The sequence below is a fragment of the Mus caroli genome, chromosome 5, assembly GCF_900094665.2.
Source record: "Mus caroli chromosome 5, CAROLI_EIJ_v1.1, whole genome shotgun sequence".
NCBI classification, from domain to species: Eukaryota; Metazoa; Chordata; class Mammalia; order Rodentia; family Muridae; genus Mus; species Mus caroli.
Window position 1 is genome coordinate 62,679,496 of NC_034574.1, and position 8,131 is coordinate 62,687,626.

Sequence of the window (8,131 nt, forward strand, 5' to 3'; positions counted from 1 at the left end):
CATCCTTAATCATCAGGGAAATGCAAATCAAAACAACCCTGAGATTCCATCTCACACCAGTCAGAATAGCTAAGATCAAAAATTGAGGTGAAAGCAGATCCTGGTGAGGATGTGGAGAAAGAGGAACACTCCTACATTGTTAGTGGGATTGCAAGCTTGTACAACCACTCTGGAAATCAGTCTGGCAGTTCCTCAGAATATTGGACATAGTACTACCAGAGGATCTGCAATACCTCTCCTGGGCATATATCCAGAAGATATTCCAACTGATAAGAAAGACACATGCTCCATTATGTTCATAGCAGCCTTATTCATAATAGCTAGAAGCTGGAAAGAACCCAGATGCCCCTCAACAGAGGAATGGATACAGAAAATATGGTACATTTACACAATGGAGTACGACTCAGCTATTATAAAGAATGAATTTATGAAATTCCTAGGCAAATGGTTGGACCTGGAGGGCATCATCCTGAGTGAGGTAACCTAATCCCAAAAGAACTCAAATGATATGTACTCACTGATAAGTGGATATTAGCCCAGAAACTTAGAAGAGTAAACTTCTTTGGACTCACTATGCTCAAGTGAATTCACTGAAAAATCCAGCCTTTTCTTGGTATTGTTTTTCCCCAATGGCATCATTCCATTTTCAGTTCTTCCTTAGGAAGACAAAAGTCTCCTAAACCTCCAGGGTTCGTTTTCATTTAGAAACATTTATAGAAACTTTCTGCAGCAATGATCTACAGGAAGGGTTCCATTGGGGTCCTTCCCTGTTCTCAAGGATATATAGGACTGATCATTCATATTGAATCATCTGGTCATAAACCAGAATCTATAAACTTGTTGAACTTGGTGAAATTTTTAACCAGGGAGTGAGTATGGTTTGATATTTAAGAACAGAATACAAAGACCAAGCTTTATGTCACATTGTTGGCTTCTAAGGAAATGTTTTGTAGTACAGTAGCCTTGTGTTTTCATTTGTATCAATCTCACAGTCTAGGTAAATTGTCAAAAAGGTCACAAACTAAAAGGGTATTTGGACACAAACATATTCAGAGGTTAAGCTTGAGATAATATTTTCAAGAGATAGAATTTCAATGACTTCATATTCCACTGGAAAGTCAATATCATAGACTCCAATTAAGATAGTATTCAGTGTGTAAATCTAAGAGGTACTTTCACTTTAAAAAAAGAATTCATTACTCTGTACCTAATGGCTTCAAATCCTTTTTGGTTATACACTGAAATAAGGAAGGCTTCTCATCTTCAAAGTCAAGTTCAATAATAGATAGGGTATGAGACAAATTGTCATCCAAGATTAACATATATGTTTGCAATTGAGGTAAGACTGTTGCTTTTGAGGACATTCAATGTCTTTTGAAATTTTTTTCAACAAGATCAAACTGCACAAGGCCAAACTTTAAAAGGGAATTTGTGCCCTATAACAATTTGTAAAGAAGTTGGACTGATAGACAATAAAATATGAATAGCTTTACGGCTATGTTCAGCTCATGTTATAATAAATAATTTAGAACATTTCATTTGGAATTTTAAAATAATATAGAATATCTTACATCAAAAGTTTTAAACAATGACTTATATCTAAATATAGGTAAATATAGGTAGGTTTGATTGTTTATCTTTATAAGTTTAATAGATCATTGAGTGATTCTAAAAGTATTTATTGAATACTTTTTGAGTCACTCATTTAAAGAGATATTGATTGACCACCTACTATGTCTCAAACATTATGTAGATGCAGAGGATAGAGTTGTAAGTTACATAAAGGCAAAAGCAGCTCTTGCTGTTTTTCAGATTCTAGGATGGGTGACAAATAATAAAAAGTGCATGCAAGTTAATACTGGGGTATGTTAAGTTTTTCTTGTGTTAAGAAGAAACTGGATACGGATAGAAAGCACTGCAGGTCTATCATTTTAAACAGGCCAACCAAAAGGCAACCCAAAGAGAAGGTAGCAACTGAGTAATCATGTGGATCACATTAGTTGTTTGTAGTTATGTGTTCAATCAATGGAAAATGTATTGCGCAGAAAATGGAAGTGACTCATTCAGTAAGGCTAAAGGATATCATGTGGTTCTCTCTCTCTCTCTCTCTCTCTCTCTCTCTCTCTCTCTCTCTCTCTCCTCTATCTGCCCAAAGCATAGCTCTTAGCCACTCTTAGCCACCTAAGCACAGCAAGTGCGATGCTGGTAAGAATGGTTGGACACCATTTTTTTTTCTTCTGCTTTTGTCCAGGAAGTTTTCCCTCTAAGACCTCAAGTACACCATTCAATCTCACATTTTATTGGCTTCAATCTCCCCTATCTTCCTAAATAATTCAATTCTTATAATTGGCGTAGACAAAACATTTAGAGTCACTGGCTGATAGTTCAAATAAGGAGAGAAGTTACATTTTTAAAGTCAAATTTCCTGTGATCTCTTTTTGTTCTCCCTTTTTTTTTTAATACTTTCAGTCAGTAACACATAAATATAGAAACTGAAACTGGAATACCAAATTTGGACATTTGTCTTTAACAATGCAGCAATTTTAAATTAATAGTAATACTTCAAATTTTTACTTATGAAAAATTAAAGATAACTTGGTCTGTCTGCTGTCAGTGGAAAATGTTTTCCAAGATGAACACATTTTATTAAGTTTAAAATGCTAGTACCCCAGAGCTGCTTGGGACTAAACCACCAATCAAAGAAAACACGTGGTAGGACTCATGGCTCTAGCTGCATATGTAGCAGAGAATTGACTAGTCAATGGCCTAATCGCTCATCAATGGGAGGAGAGGCTCTTGGTCCTGTGAAAGTTCTATGACCCAGTGTGGGGGAATGCCAGGGCCAGGAAGCAGGAGTGGGTGGGTTGGGGAGCTGAGGGAGAGGGGAGGGGATAGGTGATTTTAGGAGGGGAAGCTAGGAAAGGGGACAACATTTGAAATGTAAGTAAAGAAAATATCTATTAAAAAACAAAAGAGAAAAAGAAGTTTAAAATGCTTCCATGTTTAGTAAATATTTATGTTGCATATAAAGTGATTACCTACCATTTATATCACATTATGCACCTATGTCTTGAAACACTTCAGTGACTTAATTACTTCAGTCAAGTTCTCAATATGTAACTTTGGAAAAGATGTCTAAGAAGCTAGGACTGTCTTAAAATTCAGGCCTGCATTTCAGTGTTTGCTAATGAGTGTTCCTTCAGTACCACTTCTGGGTATTCTTGAAACATTCCAGGCTCAAATATGTGTTTTGTTTGTTTTGTTTTGTTTTGTTGTTGTTTGTTTGCTGGGTCCAGCATAGTCATGGAATGACAGCATGACATGGTTCCTGCTCCTGGAGAAGAGCCAGCAAGATGTGGGTCTCCTCAAGTGCTGAAGGTTGCTGCAGACAAACGACTTGTTTGCAGAATACTGTATATATTTTACTTTATGTCCCTCCTTTGAGGAATGTTCTCTCTGCCCAGGTTAATGACCACATGATAATCAGAAACAGCAGGACTCCAGAAAGCAAGACTGTGTCTCTGTGACACTGAGACCTTCAGAACAGCCCTTTAGGCTAAGGGAAAGAACTCTGAAAACACAAGTTCAAGAATACATAAACCAGTCTGAGAACAGTTCTTTACAGAATTTCTCAACTATGAAAAATAAGAGGATGCAATATGAATTATATGAGGGGTTTCTCGGACCTGAAAAAATTAAAGGCACAATGAGCCAGGTTTTTTAGAAAGATATTAAAGAAGGAAATAGATTTAGGGAATGGCAATCTCAGGTCAAGAGTCCACCAGCATATTGTTTGTGTTTGCAGTTGAACAAGGAATAGTTTGGACTTTTAATCTGGTAAAAACTACAGTCCAGAAATGGAGGGCACAGTTGTGATCCAGACATTGATGCAGATCTTGAGAAATGGTGGCCACAAAAGGCTTAGACCCAGGTGTGGTGGTACATGACTTTAGCCTCAGCACTCAGGAGACAGAGTCATGCAGATCTCAGAGTTCAAAGTCTGTCTACACAACAAGTTCCAGGACAACCAAGCTTAGGTAGTGAAGGAGTTGGAAACAGAAAGCTGGTGATGATGTAATAGAACAATTCGACCATGTTCCAGCTCCAACAAGCAGTAGAACTCAAGCAGTTTAAATCTGATCTTGTGACTTTGTCTTTCAGTCAAGGGGCTAAGGCCATAAAATGCTGATTCATGGGGTAATCGAATGGGAGCCTGGGATAAATGATTGAATTTCTATGCAATTCCTATGGAAGTAGCTTATGCAAAATAAAAGACTGGGCTTTGGTCTGCAAAAGAGAGTTATCTAGATCAGAGAGCTACTTAGAGCAGAACACAAAACTTCGATGACTCTGAGTCCTTTTTCCACAACTCCCAAATACCTCTTCCTTGGTAACCCAGGTCAAGCTAAGGTTGGACCTTGATATTTGTTTGTTTGCTTTTGTTTTTGTTTTTGTTTTCCAAATTTAGGTTTATTCCTGTTAAAAATTATTTCAGAAATAGGGGCACAGCTCAGTAGGTAAGGCACCGGAAACATAATCAGAAGGATCTAGCATTGATCTGAATCAATTCCTATCATCCCCCAAAAGTTGGCATGGTAACACATTTGTAAGCCCAGTGTTCCAACTGAGAGCAGAGCAGTAGAGATGGGGAAATCCCAAGAACCTCATGAGTCTACTAATCTAAGACTCAGACAACAGAGTTTCTGATTCAAAAAAAAATGTCAAAGCACCTCTGTCACATACATGTGTCCACACTCACACACATGAATAAGTGCATATATATCATTAAGCTCATACATGCACACAGATAAAAATAAATAAGTCATTTGGGGGCAGGTGTCTACTAAACTCATTCTCTTTTGAAAGTCACCAGGGTTTTGGTCTTGTTAGTTCTACTACTAATTGACATCAAAGTAATCTTTTTTTTTCTCTAAACAAAAACAAACTATCAAAACAACAACAACAACAACAACAAAAAAACCAGCCGGGCAGTGGTGGCACACACCTTTAATCCCAGCACTTGGGAGGCAGAGGCCGGTGGATTTCGGAGCTCGAGGCCAGCCTGATCTACAAAGTGAGTTCCAGGACAGCCAGGGCTATACAGAGAAACCCTGTCTGGAAAAAGAAAAAAAAAAGTAATCTTTTGTGGAAATGACTAGAAATGCTTTGTTTTAAACTCATCCTTCAACTTTCATTTTGCATTAGTGGTCATAGGAAACACTATTTTAAATTCCATAATATTGCAAGATGTCTTTCACCCTCTGAAAATAATAAAATCACTGTTTTACTAGAAGGCCAAGATTCCTTTAAAAAGAAAGAGAGACTATACAGCATGGTAAAACTGAGCCTTCTGCATTTGGAAGTGTGAGTCTGTGTATTTCACACAGCAGCCTTGGAGCAGAGTGAAAAGGTTCAAATCAACTGGCTTATTTCTTAATCAGTATGCTAAGAGCCTGTCAGTCCATCTTGAACATGGAAAAAAATCGAGCAGAAAAAGAATATAAGATTTCTAATAATTAGGCTCATGCATTGCTGAGTTGGCCTCACTGTCATTCTCTTCATGGAGAACTGGAACCGTGACAAACATACTGTCTCCTATTAAAGCTCCTCTGAGCACAGGAGAATCTTTGGACAGAGAAGAACCACTGAAGCTGATTTCAATTTGAGAGATTCCAAATTTGAACAAACAAAATTCAAATGTTGTTATTGTCATTAAAAAGGCCTTTCCCCCCTGAAATGTGCTCAGCAATGAAGGAGACATCTTCTGTGTAAGCACATTTCATAACTCACAGGCAGGGATATCTTGCCAGGTCATAAGAAATAGATTCTCTAAAAGGTATAATTATCAATGAAGAGCCTTCAGCGGTCATTCAGGCTTCAGAAGTTTCCACAATGTTCAGTGTATAAACTCGAATGTAGGCAAAGTTCTGCTGTCAAGGAAGTGACATGACACCCTGTCTGTGTAATTCAGATGGCACCAATATAGCCAAAAAATGTGAGTATTATCATTGAAAGAACAAGGACAAGAACTGATAACTTTTCAGAGAGGGTATAATATCTTACAGTATGGTGTGAGTTAAGATAATATGTATCAATTGTAGATGTCACTCACATGCCCATGATATGGGAAACCCTAGGCTGTAGACTGTCCCTTGTTCTTCTTACATATCTATCCTTCACACTATAAACAGGAGGGAGAGGGAGAGCGAAAAGGAGGATAACCCAACTCAATTCTCAACTAGATAGGATCTGAAATCAACTAAGAAACAAGACACTGGGTCAGTCCTTGAGGGGGGGATTCCTAGGATGGAATTACCTGAGAGAAAATGACTCTTCCCCAGAAAGGTCTTCTTCTTGTGAACTACCCAGATACAAAAAGATGCAAGGAGAAATTAGTATCTTCTGGTTGGCTGCCTTATTTTCATGCTTGTTACCATGTCTACCCTATTTCCCACATTTATGTTATTTTACTTGTTGATATTTGCTGTTACTGCTACTGCCATGGCTTTACTGGTTCAGAATATAACTTCTTGGACTTATAACATGAACTGAAGGGCATAGACTCTCTGAGAGTATTCCAGGCCTTCAGCGCTGGCTTGAGACTGAGGTTAAATCCTGCTTTACAGACTGTGTAGCTAAAGTATTCTCACAGCCTTTCCAACATCAAATGGGCATTGTTGATCCGTATGGAGCCCATATCGATTGTGAACCAATCTAGTAAATCTGACCAGTTTGGATTTTTTACAGAATCTAGAATAATATAGACAATTGTGGGACACAGTGAGAAAGAGAAAAAGGGAGGGGGAGGGGGAAATGTTCCTGAGTCTTCTCTTTAAAAGTACATAGCCTTTAATCCCAGCACTCAGGAGGCAGAGGCAGGCAGATTTCTGAGTTCGAGGCCAGCCTGGTCTACAAAGTGAGATCCAGGACAGCCAGGGCTATACAGAGAAACCCTGTCTCAAAACAAACAAACAAAACCAACAACAACAACAAAAAAAACAAAAACAAAACAAAGAAAGTACATCATGCCTATTGTGTCAGTGTCCCCAACAACTCTTATGATCTCATTTAAATTTACTTCCTTCTTAACAACTCTGTCTCCAAATTCAGACTCACTGAAAATTAGAGAACCATCATTCGAACTTGGAAGTAATACATTTCACTGTAAGACATAGCAAGGTCTTCACTTATACCCATGATGTCAGTAAAAGTCCTTCTGGGGACCTGCCTCTCTAAATCTGACCTTCCCTTAATTCTTTAACAATGCTATCTTCAGTGTGTGTATGTGTGTGTGTGTGTGTGTGTGTGTGTGTGTGTGTGTGTATGTGTATCTGTCTATGTATGTTGTATGTTATATGTGTTTATACATGCATATATCCCGAGCTTTTGTTCCCGCCAGCAAGAACACACTCAGGACAACCAGAATCTTCTGTGGCAAAGCTTTATTGCTTACTTCTCAGGAAGACCCCGACCCCAGAAAATGGAGTCACTTATATAGCGCTCAGCCATGACATTTCAGCACCTGATGTGGCGTGACAGCTCCTGATTCGTTGCTCGCCCATCACCCCATTACTATGTCCCAAGATGGCCAGTGACTAAGCGTTAGTTCACTCTCAAACCTGCGCACAAGGCTTGTTTACTAGTTAGGCACAGCGGAGGCCAGCACCATCTTATAATGGCAATTGCTCGCAGCACACACGACTCTCCACAGCGATTGCTCGTGGCACTGCTCTCCACATTTCCCCCTTTTTATTTTATTAAATTAAGGCTGGACTAGGTCTGTGTAATTATGCCCATCCGCTGTGGCTCCTGTCTTAGGTCTTTCCTCCAATGTCACAGCCTTTCCTTTCATAAGGTAACCCTATCACCACTGGGCCCCGTGTCTTAGGTTGATCTGTGCATGAGGAAAGTTGCCCGTCCCTGGATACCGCAGTGCTATGTGACAGTAACTACTAAATGACCTAGGGCGAACTCTACAAAAGAGGCCAGCAACCAATGTCAACTAATTTTTGAGCATAGATAGCCAGATTTCGGGGGAGGCCCCTTGCTCAATGGCAGTAAGTGCTTGAGCTATCACAACCTTGTCACGTGTTTGTTGGGTTCTGAGCTTGCAAACCAACCAGAGCATGAA